General features: G+C 42.1%; 1 long non-coding RNA gene across 1 annotated transcript; it reads right to left on the minus strand.

Annotated features, from left to right (window-relative positions):
• Nucleotides 1-7,592: 7,592 nt before the first annotated feature.
• Nucleotides 7,593-16,783, minus strand: LOC128140243 (uncharacterized). Its single transcript, XR_008234663.1, has 3 exons — nucleotides 16,681-16,783; nucleotides 16,407-16,433; nucleotides 7,593-7,706 (listed from the first exon to the last, which is right to left on the minus strand). It is a non-coding gene; the product is annotated as an uncharacterized LOC128140243 (long non-coding RNA).
• Nucleotides 16,784-17,218: the final 435 nt, after the last annotated feature.

The following is a 17,218-nucleotide window of genomic DNA, read 5'->3' on the forward strand; positions in this document are numbered from 1 at the left end:
ACCACCCCATACAACTGAACATCTGTAATTCACTGTGGCACCAAGACTGCATAATCTCAAGCACATAACACCACTGCACTGCAATTTCAAAGCAATATAAATTTATACTTCAACCAAAATGTGTGGTCTCTATTACCTGTTCGTGCCACTCCCTCATGCCCACATTAACTTCCCTTTTTTCTCATGACTAGTTTTCAGTTGGCAAAGTTTCCTCATCTGACATCCTTTGCACCGACATGAACACTCAAGCAATCACAAGGGAGCGGTATGAACAGGACAGCTGACCCCTTTTGGCAATAGTACAGATTGTTTAGGCAACCACTGCCTCTATTCCTCAGTGACTGGTATCAATGGCAATAAGCCATAATGGTATTTGCAGTGATGCAGTGGCAGAAACACTAATCTGCGCTTGCATTTAAGTGAAAGTGTGAGCTCAATATATTGGCACTGACTGGTGCTGCAGCAGGCAAAAACTCGACTGTAAATCTTATTTTTACTTTGAAATTTCATGACACAACAGCTGTACTTCCAGGTACTTTTGTACTCTTTTGCTTGTCAGAAATGTGAAAAAAAGTAGTGCTAGAAAGAAAATGGGGATTTTTCTTTATGGAAAGTATTGCCTTTCCTTCAGAAAAGCCAACTATTCAACCTTTTTGAAATTTGGTAAGAGAAAACCAAATATTTTTGGCCAAAGCCACACAAAAATAGTTTGGGGGTTTCCCACAAAAAGCCCTGCAAGTTTCTAAGAAATGTAGATACTATCTGGAAGTACATTCAAAAAAAATTTTTTCCCATTCAAATAAAGATTCAGGCTGAAAGGTTATTTCGGGTAATCTCCTCCTCCTCATTTCATCAATTATGCTATTGAATCTAATTTCATCAGAAGGAAGTCTCTCATCAACTACTGTATTTTAAAAAAAAACATGGGAAAAAACCAAGCCATTTTTATTTGTATCTGTTGTAGTGGGAACCTCTGAAAAACAAATCAGCCAAGCACCACTGACTGGTAAGTGGTATTGCACATAAAACCAACTGCTGATTATAAATTCCAACAATGCTGGAATGTTCAAGTCAATCTCAGATGAAGTTAAAACCAGGTAAAGGCACTGAAAAGAAAGACCGTGACAAATTTCAACTAAGTATCAAAACATCTTACACTGACCAACAGTATTTATGAGCCTGAAAGCATACGACCTCAATTTGAAGAACTTTAGAAAATTTTACTGTTGATTTGTTCACTAGTATTTGAGGAAACAAGAATAAATGCATAATCACCTATGATCTATATGCGAGAACATATCTAAACAGCTGAATATATAAATAAGGGATGTTCTATAATCCAAGAAAAACAGTAGCATATTTGACCAAAAAAAGGATCTTTTTCATGTAATTGTTCTCCCTATCTCTAACAGGTTTTAAATTCACACAGAGGTATAAGACTTCTATTCAGAGAAATATGGACGAGAAAGAGAAAGAGAGAATAAAAAAAAACCACAGAGAGGAAAAACAGACTTCACATACACTCTTAAATAAATATACATGCAGATAACAAAAAGTGAACTAAAATTTCAGGAACAGAGCACTTAGAATCTATTATTTCACTTTCCAATACCACAGATATAGGCAAAATCAGAGCATGTGAATTAGTTCACTTAAGTCTAAGATTCCTGATCTTTTTCCAACGAACATTTCAGACTCATTTTGAAAAACACACCCGAGACAGATTTTCTTCTAGTGTTTGCCTGAATGGCACTCTTGCCTCTGCATAAGAATGCTGCACTGTTTTCAGATCCATTCCAATACTCTTCCCAGTGTTTCACTTTGAACTGAAGAAAATGAGAATTCTGAAGGCGCACCCTTTTAAAAAACTGAGTCACATCAGGTCACAATGACTTGGCTTAGATGGCTACATAAAACAGTGCAGTTGGCACAGATCTATCATAAACAGCTTGGTAGTGATTTTGAATGAAAATGTGTATGCTTGGAAGCCTGCTGAAAGACAAACATGGAGACGTAGATTTCCAGTTCTCAGTCCTATTCTTCATGCTGGCAAAGCACCTGCATGTTGTTACAGGCAAATGCCAAACTCTTTGTTTGGAGGCAAGAGCTTACTCTGTCCCTCATTTATACCCACTTCCACGGCATTCTCATGCAGGTTTTCTTCTCTGTTTATTCTCAGTTTAGCGGTGTGACAGCCTCTGGTGTTCCATCCCAACAGTAAATCCTATTTTCAAAGTGCCTTACTTCTCAAGAACCACAGTGTACGATTCATGTATCTTCATCAGAAACCATTTTTAAGGATTAGCTGGCAAACCTGGGGTTCAGAAAGTTCTGGCAGTACCAGGATTATACCCCAACTCCTCTAAGGAATGCTGAGAGGCTTCCAGCTCGCACCTTGTCACAGCTGGGCCCTGAAGAGGACAGAACTGAAAGTATTGATGCGGCTCTGTGGAAGCAATTCAAGCAGAAAGCAAGAGGGATGAGGCACTGTTCTTCCCCAGTTTTACCCTAGGATAAATTCACTGACTTGAATGGAGTCACCCTGGAGTAGAATTAATATAATACAGTGATAAATCAGGCCTATTGATTCACTGACAGTGCCCCTGTAGGACCTTCTTGAGCAGCCAGCCTACTGAACATCGCTCGCAGCATTGTCTTCCCAAGCACTGTGCCATGCCATTTCCACAGACAAATTGTTTCCTGACACAGCAGAGACCGATCTCCATGCTTCCTGCTTAGTTAATGCATTATAACCACATTGTTTTGCACTGGTTGCCCTCTAATTTGTGTGCAAAAGGATTTTTGAGTCAAACACACAGCCCTCAGCTGTGGCAAATCCATGTGGAGTTTTGACTCCTGAAGCATCCAAAGATCACAGGAGTTACAGATGCAAAATGTATTTCCCAAACTACTTTTATGATTTGATTATTTGGGAAGCCAGGAGAGAAAAGATGGATCAAACTACTGGAGCCAAGAATGCTTTCTAAGGAGGCAATGACAGCCAAACTCCTGGCCTTGAAGTCCAAGGTAGCAATGGATGCCCTCAGGAAATATTTATACATCTCTTGGCCTTTTTTGAACTCCTCAAAAATTTTCTGCCTTTTGTTTTCAGTCAGATATTAAACCCAAGAGGCAGCTTTAGACAGTGAAAAATTATGTCTGGTCATAATTGTCTGGTAATTAGCAGCTCTCAGTGGCAGCAAGCCAAATAATAAACCTTTCTTCCAAGTATATCTAGTCATTGTTTAGATTACACCTTTCCAACTCAAGGCTTTTCATTTCTGGCCAATGTTGAAAATGCCACAAGGGTGGGACAATGTGAAATGAAAATCAGACTCCTCTTTGGAAATCAGATAGGAGGAAAAATACCTTAAGAAAAGAAAGTGCAAGAACCAGGACTGTTCCAGTCTTCTTTCAACAATTCCAAGAGACCTTTGCTGGTGGAAACATCTGGTTTTCTCCTGGAGTTCCAAAATGTCAGTAGGCTATGTGGTGTCCCAGGCAAAGCTACAGTGAGAAAAATCAAAATTTATATTCAGCAGACTTCTTGCCTGCCCTGAAAAGTCTTGTCAATATTTAGAGAGAAGGAAGGCAACCTTAGAAGGAAGATGAAATATAGACCACCACCTCTGTAAACTGCTTCACCACTGTGAGAAGACAAAGAATCTGGGGGCGTTCATCTCTCCTCAGTCTTCAATCTAGTCAATAGATACAGGCACTGTTATGGACAGAGTCCATCTGACATTTTACACATCTGCTTTAGGATAAGTAGAGCTGTACCTACAGTCCATTGACTATATTGGCTGCCTATCCACAGATCATAAAAGGATGCTCGGGGACTACCATAGCAGCAGACTTTTACATTTCAGATGCATTTACCTTTAGTTAGATAAAGTCCAGCCTGTTTCTCTAATCACAGAGGCCTACTGCTCTTGTAGGCTCAGATGAAGAAGTCTCCTTCATAGAAGAATGACTTTCAGCAAGGGAAAACAACGTGGCTGGTTGTCAAGAATCTTCAGGAAACAGTCAGGGATGTCAGAGACAGAGAACTATTGGTCAAAAACCTGCAAGATGATCTATCCCAAGAGACAGAAAAATACAGGCAGCTCTAATATAAAAGTAGTTCCAACGTATCTACAGCTGTTATCTTCCAGACACCTGTCCCGCCTTTTCTAACAGGAGGACTATATCTCCCTTCCCTCTTCACTCTTGCTGAGGAAAGGACATTTGATCTAATCGTGAATTGGCTGACAAATTACCTGGGCTCAGTCCAGATGTCCCTCCCTCCTCAGGGCTAGGAAACTCCATCAAGAGGATGGCAACTACAGTTGAGGAATGGGGGGAGGTACCTATTCTTTAAGCATTTTCAGACCCCATGAAGCCACTCTTCTAGAGCCCTCTACAAGCTGAACAGGGTGTTTTGAAGGTTCCACTCATCTTCTGGTATACACTTCCATTCATTTGTAAAACAAAGCAACTTCCACAAACCAGGAAAGACAAAAGGCCAGGGGAAAAAGAAAGCACAGATTAACTAGAGATCCCATGTATTTACTTTAGACTTCAGTGCTAGTCATGGTCTCTATGTGAATAAAACAAACTAGCACATTGACAAATTAGCCAAGCTTGAAGGGATAACAAGAGCTGAAATTATTGCAATTACACAATGTGAACAGGAATGCCAAACTGAAGTTCTCTGAATTGTAAATGAGACCTGAGGGTCAGGTTCTGTCCCAGGAAACACATCAGAAACTTCACCCAAATAAGTGAAGTAGTGCTGACAGTAATCCAGTGCAGGACTGTGTGAGCTGTCTCTTCCCTGGAGAATTTTTCCCACCCTTTGGGCTCCGAGTCTTTGACTTCAGCATTAAAAGCACTGTCTTCTTGCAAGCTCAGTCACTAAACCTTCTCACTCCTCTACTGTTTGCTTTCTTGAAGGAAAAACTGAGATTCGGCCATGAGAACACAGCATCCTGGACAGCCTGACCTGCACTCTTTGAACTCCCTGACTTCTTCACACAGGGACAGGTGCCTAAAACACCAAGGGATGCTCTGCTTTAAATAACCACAGTCCTTCTGAGATAGCTCAAAAGGGATACCCCTCACATTTTAGTCTGCAGCTTTAGGTTCACAGTTTAAGCTCAGTTCTGTTCTAACAGCAGATACAGTGAGGAGGAGTAAAAGTAAAGTAGAATCTCCCTAAATCTAAATAACACTATTTGCTCAGCCTAAAGTCATGACAAACCCCTTTAGACATAATTCCCTGTGGTTGCCACGGCTCCCAATACCTTAGGGAGGCTTTCTTGTATGGCCCCCAGTCCAGGATAATCAGCAGGCACTTCACATACTCCTCTGCTTGCCCTCAGCCCGCTGCTACACTTTGGCCACTGGACCATTCTGACCTTACACACCTTCTGCACAAACCAGCATGATGGAGAAGGATTGTTCCATCTACCTTCCATTTCTATCTGATATGAACTTGGTGCAAATTACAAATACTTTTCGTAAGTTATAAGTTGTCAGAGAACTTACCTGGTGATCTTCCAACACAGCTTCTTTTACTCCTGAGCTTCATATTAGGTGATAAATTCTGATTCTTTAACACTTTTCATTTAACTTACCTTCATTAGTTAAATCAATGCTGATGATATCCCATAGATTTGCAGGGGGACTGCACCTACTTATACACGACCCTGGAAGCCTTTTTAATGGGATGTCATGGAGTATACTTTGGCAGGCCACTGAAAACAAGTTTATTTTACTTGCAAGATCACATAGCCAGCTCAGCAGTGCTGAAATGTGGCAATAAATTCCTCTCATCGCGTAGAGATGATGATCAGCAATACTACCAATAGATAGGAAAAACTAACCAAGTCGTCCTAGTCAGTGGATCTTACTTGCGTTTAAGACTGACACATACATAGCAATTTGCCTCTGTTCTACAGCAGCTGCAAACTATTAACTATGACAATGAAGTTGATTTTTAAACCAACAAATATGACGCCTATTATGAAAGTTTTACCATTGTCACATGGTGTGCAGTCTTTAAATTCATCTCTTGCTGTGCGGCTGAACTTTTATTGAATTTTTTTTTAAATTAAAAGAAGGTCATGCGAGGACGGAAAACCTCTTTGTCAATCAGACTGTGCAGTGCACAAAACTCTTCCAGAACTCTCATAAAAGCCAAGACCAGCATACTGTACTTAAAGCACAGCGTTGCAGAGATACTACAACTGTATTTGACAGATAAAAAGATACTCCCCCTCATTCCCCATTGCTTCTTTCCACCTCCAAAATGCCATCATCTTTGCTGGGTTCCCAGAAAATCTAGCACTGAATGATCCATTTGCCAACTGAGGGAGTTTTCAACATAAGAAACCTTCAAAATTATACCCATGGCCCAAAGCACACACCTTTGCTGTAATGCACTGATAGAAACAAATCATATGAAAACCAGCTGCCAATCCAAGAGCTACACAGAGAAGAAAAAGAAGGATTTTAGCTTCTTCTTCTGACAACACAGGGATGCATTTGAGGAATACTTACAGTGGGATATCATACAAAATGTCTCTCATCATGCACAACTAAATTGTGGCCAAATCATTCTGTAAAAATCAAGACGTAACCTTTAGATAATGTTCATTTTCCCCTATAGGCACAGTGACACAGGACAAAATATGCTAGAAGCCCTTATAACTATTCAGCTGAAGATCTGATTCCTCATGGTTTCTATTTCCATTCATCTTCTTTCTCACCTCATCATATGAGCTACCCTTCTCCTTCAAAAGAACTGTGCAGAAACCCACAAGAGGGCACAATCAGGCAGAGAGGGGGGTGAGCCTCACTATTTTACATAACAAAATCATATGCATCAAAACACACACACACACACACAACTTCCCAAATGTCTGAGGTTAGTTATCCTTCATGTCCTGACAAGTTACACCCACCTTTCCCAGAGGAACTAACTCACTCCATAACAAGTACCAGACTTCTGTTAAAACAGCAAATAAAGTAGGACCACCTACCACCCAATCCTGCAAACACTTACTGGTAGACAATCCTGCATGCCTACTGCCATGCACAACCTCGGAGTTTCAGCTGGTCTGCCCATGTTAGTAAATGCCATATCTCCAGCAAATGTTCCCAGAGTTATGCTCTATTGCTAGGTCAAAATCAGGCCAGTTCTGCAACCCCTGTTTACAGTCGGCCTCAGGCACTGACTTATGATGGAATAACTCATAAGAATGAAACACAAGTTTGGATTTCAGGATAAGGCCCCCAGTCAACATGTGGGAGCATTTATGGCTCTGTGAGACCTAAGTTAAAAAATAACTTAAAAACAGACAGTGTTTCCCTATGAGTGGCCTGTTTTCCCATGTTCTAGTTTGCTCTTTCAAAAAGACTGGTAGGCTGAGATATCGGTCACTATGTGAAAATGACAACATTCAATTAAAACAATAGCAATTTTCAAGTGACGCTTTTTTTTTCAATAGATGGATGACATTCCTAGACATTCTATTAATTAGCAGGCCCCAGGCAACACATTTGGTAAAACAGAACAATCTGGCCTTTGATTTGTATCCAGGCCTTAACCAAGATCACACAGAGGTAGCCAGGCTGCTGATAGATCCCCCACACAGAGCACACACCCCCAGCAAGCAGCTGTGTTAAGAACTGCATGTAAACCACTTTGAAGAATTCTCAATCTGCAGACAAAGAGAGAATGATTTATTAATTAATAAAAAACTGCTTGTGTCAGACTGGGCAAGCAGAATCTGTTAAATGGACTTTACTAATCAGTCCCAAATTTGTTTCTGCGTCCTTTTTCCAGTTACCTGTTTCAACTTCACTTTAAAAGCCATCCTGGTTGAAAAACATATCCTGAATGTTTCCTATATTTCAGGACCAGGAATTCAAACAAGCCCATTACTTTCAAAGTAAGGAGGCTATTAATATCCTGATGAGCATCTGAAATTAGCAGCATCTCATGTTCTACACCTACATGATGGTTATCTAGGAAACTGGCATCCTTTTTACATCTTTTCTGGGCAGCTATAGTTACAATCCATCAGTACACTGGATGAAAAACAGTCTCAACAGAAGATGTTGTAAGATGCCAGCTGAAACACTCAAGCTTTTGATACTCCCACCTGCCTTAATAATTTCTGGTTGCATTGGATAAAGATCTGTGAATTCCTTCACATTTAGGAATTTATTAAGGTAACCAAAACTTTGGAATCTTTCTTACTTGTTGTATTATTCATTTCATCTGTAGACGATAATGGTCCTCTTACATTAAAGATAATTAGGGCCTTAGAGGGGCTTTCAAAGACATTTCCACATTTTTTCAGTGATGTAGCTGTAACTAAAACAAAATCCAAAGGGAAAAGGGGAGGACTATTCAATCTTGAAAGCAGCCAGACTGTCTGGAGGAGATATATTTTGAAGGTTTTATTGGTGGCCCTCAGAGAAAGGCAGCTATGACCTAAGCTTGAAGGCTAGCAAGGACTATGTGGGTTTGTGTGGGAGGGGGTTAAATCTAATTTGTAAATGGTGAGTTATTAGCCCTGACATTTGAGAATAGACACTGCATTGTGTCGATGATGAGAGCAACCCTAGTTTTCTTGTTAATGGTAGTGATTCATTCTTTCCCACTCTACTATTGTTCCCGTTTACCTGGCAAAGAGAATTACTTCTTATGTGCTCCCAATTGCTGATTTCTGGAGAGACTGTTCAGATGAGCAAAAGCACAGAAGAAGAAATGCACAAAACAGGCAGAGTTCTGGGAACAGCCCTAGTGGATCTCTGAAAGGGTATGTTATTACCAAGTGGCCTTTTCGCCCTCCTCTACTACCCTTTGCACCCGAGAAAACCCTGGCTCTCTTCTGCTTTACTCGGAGCTTTCAGTCTCCCTTCCTTTCAGTTCAGGATTATTCCGTTGAACTCATGCTTTCAAAAATATCTAAAATATCCTAAGATGGGTAAAGGATTTGGAAGCTTTAAATGACTTCAAACCTATGTGTAGCCATACATTTGGTAACCCAGAGCAACCAGCCTTGGATTTTCCACTACAGCCTTACCCTACTGCACAAAAGCAACTATGCCCACAACTGGCCTCCAATGCCGCATGAGACCACCCAGAAACCACACAAGGGGTCTCAGCCCATTACCCTCACAGTCCATATATTAAGTTTTTTTTAAATTGTCTTAAAGCCATGGAATATCAGGACAATGACCAGGAGTAAATCAAGGCTCAAGCCTCCACACAGAGCTGTCTCTCCAACAGCCTGTTTTATAACGTGTCTGGCTACTGCGCTCAGACTCTCTGTCACTTGGCGAAGTGCAAACCCAACACTTCTCAGGCTGCCTCCCCTCCTCCCCAGCAGACTGTGACACTGGTAGACGGGCCTGATCCCTTGCAAATGTGAAGTGGCAGAGCTGCATTGACGTCAGTGATGATACTTCTCTTTCTTACAACTACCAATCTGGCCCTCCCACTTTTACAAAAGCCCCTGAGGGGACAACATGAAACACAAAGCTTGGAAAAGTACAGAACTAGGACTTGGGAACAGCCCATGGCACAGATTAGGGGACAGTAGCCATAAAGAGTTTGAATCCAGATGTGAAATTCCCGAAGGCCAGGACTATTCAAACTCTATCTCGTATGTGAAGCAAACAAGCTAAATTAACTATTGGGTCAACCTTGCCCATAAGACACGGCTTTCTGTGAGCAGCTCCACCCAAAGATCTTTGGGAGCTATTTACTTTGGGGCATGCAAACAACTATATATCTGCCAAAAGGTTAAAGCACATTCCGCCCTTCGTGCGGCCAGCCAGGGCCACTGCAGCAGGCAGGGCAGGCAAGCCGACCAACACACTGGGGCTTGCTCTGTGCAAATAGTTCTTGTGCCCAGTGAGCACAGAAACCACAGCTGCAACTTTGCCAGTGGTGCAGAAAGTGTCACGTCCAGAGACAGCAGAGGGCACTCAACTGACCTCAAACAAACACAGCTTAAGTGGAATGTGGTATCCTCAATTCCATCTTGGGTTTCAAGTGACTAAGTAAAGAGATGCATGAAATTCATATTGAGTCCCCAAGCTATTATGTGCCTACTGCATAGAGCTACATCGCTCTCCGAGCTGCCACAGCCAGCCATGAAGGTAGCTGGGCTTTGGCCATGCAGAATTCCCACAGATTTCAATGGGAATTTCAGTGTTCCAGCCTGGACTCCAAAAATGCAGTGCTGGACCCAGAGCTCTGACGGCTGGAGCCGTATTCAATATCAGTGTCTGGCAACACCCATTTGTAAAACAGTGAGTCATTCACAGGCACAGCTTTAGAGGGACAGACAGGATGACTTTAATCATACATTTCCATTTCATTAACAAAGTTCAGTAAAACCAGATGAGCATCCTGGATGATAATAGTTGGTATTAATCTAATGACTGCAGTGATCCACTGCCACAATTAGGAATAGTTTTATATCCTACAGAATGCACTGTTTTAATTTGCTTCAAGAACATAGCAACTAATGGACTCCTGAGGCTAAGGACAAAATAATTGTTTAAATGTCCATGAATTTTATTTAGAAACAGGTTTTCTTCTGAAAATCAGAAGCATGGAAATGAATTACAGAAAGTAATTTGAAAGAGAACATCTTCAAAAGTACCTAAGTGACCTAGGAGTCTGGGACTCCAGATAAATAAGCTATCATTAGCACTTTCCATTCATTGTAAACAAGGGAGCAAGTGGTTTGTGTAATGGACTGTATAGGGAGTGACATTTAATTCAGGCAGATATTACTGCAAGGTGCTCATTTGTCATGGCTGCACAGTCCTTCCCACTGACCAGTTGGGTTTCCCTTCAAACATACAGTTTTAGGTCTTTCCCTCTAACATTGGCATACATCAAGCCTCAGACCTGATGGAAAGCATCTGAAAGCAAATTGTTGGTTAAAGCTGGAGTTTGGCACTGCATTTTTACTCAAGGTTTTTTTAAAAAGAATGGACAGCCTTTAGGGCACCATTTTTCCAGATCACCATGTCTGGCTAACCCTTCTAACATATTCAGGGTATGCTTCCATGGCAGATTTGCAAACAGATGCAATTCCCTCTGCAAGTGCTCCAAGATGCCCAGATAGAAGCTACCTCTAATCCTAAAGTCATGTAACTGCAGCCCTGTTATGCTGATCCCAAGCTAATATATTCTGCTTCCCAGCAGGACTTATTAGTTCAGGCTCAGCCACATGCTAATGATGGCTACATAGCTTCCCATTCAGAGCCAGCTTTCACCCAGCCAGCCTGGAGCATGGACAGAGTGAGTTCATATCTGCCTGCCAAACCCTGAGTAGACATACCTTCAGTGACTCAAGCAGTTAGGAGTAGAAATGCATGATGAATCTTGTGTAATATTCCACAGTCCAGTAAAGGCTGGCCTTCCTCACTAGTTTGAAGAGCCTGTCGCAGATGGTGGTTTCCTTTGTGATAGGATTATTCCTTACTTTGTGTACCAAAACTCTTCCTCACTGACACTTTCCCAACTTCACACTGACTCCTGCTCCACTAAGAAGGCTGAGCACTCTCCTGCTTAGAGGCACGTGTTCCTTCAGGATTCACCTCCTCATGAAAATAAGAAACCAACATATGCTCTACCAAACTCCTTTCACTAATTTAATTTCCCAGATTCTGTGAGGTGACAGGTCCCTAGGGAAAACCAGCACCTCACAAAGTATTACTGAGCGGATGAGACAGATAGATTTAAATTCAGCGTTGCAGTCTGAAAGCCCTCTGGTTAAGGTCATGCCAATCAGCCAACAGATGAGATTTCCTACAGCTGCATCAGTCTTAGACATGAGAGAAACATCAAATGCTTTGATAGAATTAAACTTTCTACAGTGCACATGTATTGGGTTTGTGTGGCAAGGTTTTAGTAGCAGGGGGGCTACAGGGATGGCTTCTGTCAGAAGCTGCTAGAAGCTTCCCCGATGTCCGACAGAGCCAATGCCAGCCGGTTCCAAGACAGACCCACCACTGGCCAAAGCCGAGCCCATCAGTGACAGTGGTAGCACCTCTGGGATAACAGATTTAAGAAGGGAAAAAAAGTTGTGGCAGGCACAGAAACTGCAGGTGGAGAGAGGAGTGAGAACATGTGAGAGAAACAACCCTGTGGACCCCCAGGTCAGTGAAGAAGGAGGGGGAGGAGGTGCTCCAGGCGCTGGAGCAGAGATTCCCCTGCAGCCCGTGGGGAAGACCATGGTGAGGCAGGCTGTCCCCCTGCAGCCCGTGGAGGTCCACAGTGGAGCAGATATCCACCTGCAGCCCAGGGAGAACCCCACGCCAGAGCAGGTGGATGCCCGAAGGAGGCTGTGACCCCGTGGGAAGCCCGTGCTGGAGCAGGCTCCTGGCAGGACCTGTGGCCGCGTGGAGAGAGGAGCCCACGCTGGAGCAGGTTTTCTGGCAGGACTTGTGACCCCACGGGGGACCCATGTTGGAGCAGTCTGTGCCTGAAGGACTGCAGCCCATGGAAGGGACCCGTGCTGGAGAAGTTCGTGAAGGACTGTCTCCTGTGGGAGGGACCCCACGCTGGAGCAGGGGAAGAGTGTGAGGAGTCCTGCCCTTGAGGAGGAAGAAGCGGCAGAGATAACATGTGGTGAACTGACCCCAACCCCCATTCCCGTCTCCCTGCACTGCTGGAGGGGATAGGTAGAGAATCTGGGAGTGAAGCTGTGCCCAGGAAGAAGGGAGAGGTGGGGGAAGGTGTTTTAAGATTTGGTGTTATTTCTCATTGTCCTACTCTGGTTTGATTGGCAATAAATTAAATTAATTTTCCCTAAGTTGAGTCTGGTTTGCCAGTGATGATAATTGGTTGAGTGATCTCTCCCTGTCCTTATCTCAACCCACGAGCCCTTTGTTATATTTATTTTCTCTCCCCTGTCCAGCTGAGGGGGGGAGTGATAGAGCAGCTTTGGTGAGTACCTGGCCTCCAGCCAGGGTCAACCCACCACAGCACACAAATCCTATTGGTCTATCTTTCTAGCGTAAAAAGCACAAGAGAACAAAAAACTGGTTTGCTGCAGAATCTTGATCACTTTCACCTCCAGCCCCAGCCTCCTGTAGAGGTCCACCATGTCTCTTAGTTACTTTTCTAGATCTTGGTCTACTTTCCACCCCATGATTTTTATAGCAAAACACCTAATAGGAAGTTTGTCTGCCATCTCCACTAGTGGATAGCTAGGTTAATGCACTAAATTAAGTGGAAACTACCCGCTTGAAGATCTGCAGCACTTCTGATCTCAGCTTGCATCAGGAGTTAAGTGTAAGACAGAGAAAATTCATACAAGCCAAGAGTTCCCCCTACCCTTCCAACAGGTTTTCTGCTTTCTTCTCTGTTTTCTCCTCCACTGTCCACACACATCCAGGAATAAAGTTCCCCCTGTTGTAACAGAACTTCATCACAGTTACATTCTATGATCTAAACCGAAAACAACCTATTTGACATTTAAACCACAATTCATTTCATTTTGTTGTTTGATGACACCAATAGGCATTCATTTTCCAAATAATCTTAGTAATCAAACATTGGTTTTTCAGTAGTATATTTGTCCAGATTCATTATTGTCCACACTAGTGTCTGTAGTTCATTTATTATTCATATTTTTAGATCATAGGGATAATGTCTCCAGGCTTATACAACACTTCTAGTTGGGCAACACCAACCTGTCAACACCTTCTTCTCTTTTGCACAGAAACTCTTCCATCATGACTGCAGCCTCCACACATATTCCAACTTCTGTGTAACCTTGTCCACTAAGTCTTTAATATTCACTTAAATTTGAGTTTGTAATTTCCAATTTGCTTTAGACAGAGCCTGTAGCAGCCCATCCAATTCAGTAAAATCTTTCTAGCCTTTGGGACCAGCAATGGTGTTAAGGCATGGTGATTTCCATGCCTTCTTTAATGTGTTTTCTTCTGCATCTCTTGATTTCAGTCAGTTTCTCATAATACTTTTCTACCAACCTGGGCAGCAAGGTAGTATCAGGTCTTGCTTCAGCAGCAGAAAAATATCACTCATTCAGTCTCACTTGGTGACAATATACTAAGACGTGGGAAAATCTAGGTGTGCAAACTCTTCAAATACGTTTTATGTCTACTTATTCTTCCTATTCTCTGAGGAAGCCATCTAGGATCCCTAACCAAAAAATGTTCAAGAAATGTAAAAACAAAACACCCAAAACCGTTAATATCCTGCAAATATGTGCTTACTGGTTGGGGAAAATAGCAATGCTGCCTTCTTCCTTTACTGTCCTATTTAGGTCTTTCCTTTCTCCTGCCTCAGTCAATACTAAAAGACCTGTGACGATCAAAGCATGAAGTCTGTGACACTCTCATTTCTGGTCCAGGTGCAACACACACTGATCTCCTGCATCTGCGTGTGAGCATGTCTTCCTGTATTGCACAGTCTGAGAAACCATCTAGCCTATGACTACTTTGCCAAAGGAACTTTCTCTTTACTGAGCTCCTGGCTTAATAACTACAATGTCACTCAGCATCTGTGATCACAGTTTGTTGTATGTAGCACATTGTTTATGTACAGCACTATAAGGTGGGTAACACACGCTGCCTCTCACTTATTTTCACAAGCTGAAACTAATTAATGTTGTTTCATATGCCAGGGATAAGACAGCTGGAAACCATCAAGGGGAAATGGGAGCAGTACATGAGCTGTTTCTTCAGTCAGCTGTTTCACTGCCCAAAGCACACACACGCACACTTACGGCTTCCTCTCTCAGGTCCAGTCCTACTCTAGCTCTACCACTGTCACTCTGAAGTCTATACAATTATCCCAGTTTTACAGTGGTATAAGAGAGAACAGGCTTGGGCCCAAATATTCTACTGGCACTTGAAACATTCCTGTTTTATCAAAACTTCATACTTAAAGCCTGCTGGGGACACACACAATCAGGATAAAATAGCAATTAATACAACATAATTGCCTTAGACTATGCTCAGAAATCTCTTCCAACTCACAAATAAAAGTCCACACACTCAAGCCACAAGTCTCAGTCTACGTACTCCATCAATAGACATATCTTTGTCATATCTCCTGGAGGCCAAATACAGGGTTTGTCCTAACCATGAGGAACAGAAGCAGAGAATTGAGGTTCACTGCAAATGCCATCTTACTGGTCTTCATTTTCTGTGACAGTACTCAGGCCTGGGAACAGTTATCCAGAATGCTTCTGCTGACCTCAGTTTCTGGGATAGTTCTCCCTCACTTAACCCTGAACCTTTCACATACACATGAAGATAAACACCCAAAGTTCTACATGCTAAGACTTATGCAAACACATTTTGTGCCAGAGGGCATAGGCCAATAACCTGCAAAGATCCACACCCACACAGAATTGCACAATGGACCACACGTATTTTGGAGTATGGCATTTGCCTATCGCTAAGAATTATCAAGCACCAGTCATTTCCAGAAACAGTTTGCTGGTCTCAACGGATCAGTTACACTGCATTTATTTTTGCTCTAAGCAGTACCTTCTATGCCAGTCATTCATACCAATTTGGGAGCTCACCCAGATCCTTCCCTCGCCCTTTTCCAGGTCCTCAAGCTCAATAACATTTAATTCACCAAGTGGAATTCCTCTGGCTCTTCTCTGCAATCCTAATTTCAACTTTATCCTGACGAGCTGCCAGAGGCTTAGAGAGCCTACTCCACAGGGATCCCAAATTCCACAGTCCACTGCAGCCCAACACTACATGACAGCAAATCTTTCAAAAGAAAGAAAAGACTCCATAAAACATCATCAGAGCTCTAACACTTCAAAATGTGAATTCATACGTCAGTTGTAACATGTTCAAGCCTGGACACTTGGCTAATGCACAGACCTCTTCTGAGCTGGTACCTCACTGGTGCCTTGGGTCTCAGCTCTGATCCACTGGATGGCAAGTAGATTGAGCCCAGGAAGACCAGCACTCCAGGCAAGAGCGACAGAACTTTCCTTCTAGTTCTACCACTTGCACAGTAAGCAATACACCATTTAACTGATACCCTGAGTGATTCTTTCAGAACAGAGCCAAAGAATAGAAGTGAATTTCCAGGAAGTAGCTCCTGAACTCATCCAAAATATTAAATTACAAGATATTTTGTCGATTTTCAACTGCCATTGGAAAGGCCCAACTAACAATCCGATTAATCTCAAAACAATAACAGCCCTTAATCTAACATATATCAGCAAATTCCTGTTTCTCCCTTTTCTAACAAAAATAACAACACTGTAGTTGCCAGTGCATTAGTAAGATCCTACTTCTGCTCCAGAGACTGAATCAAACCTTTGTTCTTTACAGCAAAGGATTAAGAAGGTTGCTATTTTGGTAATGAGATGTGGAGAGGTACTTACTTTGCAGCTGAGATCCAGGCTGGATGCCTGAGAAAGGAATAAACTCTGCTACCTCAGATGAACTTTATTCTTATAATCAGTATATCAAACTCTGTTAGTGTGATGCATATCATTAACAATAAGGAGAGACTATTCATGAATAATTACAATTTGATAGAGTGTTTAAGCTCATTTACAAAATATGCCTTATGTTGTAGATAAAGTCATGACTGTAGATTTTAAGATAGCAACACACACACACACATAAGAACTTAGAAAAAGAAAAATTGCTTACTTTCTAGGTAGCTTATTGGTCAGCTGCTTCTTTTTCTTCATGGTAAGTCTAATTTTTTTCCGGATATCTCGGCTCTTTTAACAGCATATCATGGAGAAAAACTGTCATAAAGTGGCACAAGAATTAAAAAAACTGTCAGAAAAACAGCACATGGACAGGGACAAATGAGAGAACACTCTGAAAAGAAGATCAAATCATAGGACACAGATCCAAGTGCTGAGGCACCAACTCAGTGCCCAAGATGATTGAGAAAACTGTTTGTGAGGCTGGAAAAGGAAGCAGTGACCTGTGAAAATGAAAGCAACTTCATGAAAACATTAGTCATATAAAAAATATGTTGTTTATAGTTATCATAACAACATTTTTATTAAACAAACATGTCTGGTATATAAAGTAGTTGCAAGTAATACATTTCCAAAGGACTAGGGTAGGTAAGGTAGTGTGGTTAGAACCTGGCACCACTTTATAATTACATAGGGATCAACTTTTTGCACTTAGAAATGGAAATGTTCGGAGCTCACATCAGAGGAGGTCCAAA

The sequence above is a fragment of the Harpia harpyja genome, chromosome 3 (genome assembly GCF_026419915.1).
Source record: "Harpia harpyja isolate bHarHar1 chromosome 3, bHarHar1 primary haplotype, whole genome shotgun sequence".
Taxonomy (NCBI): Eukaryota; Metazoa; Chordata; class Aves; order Accipitriformes; family Accipitridae; genus Harpia; species Harpia harpyja.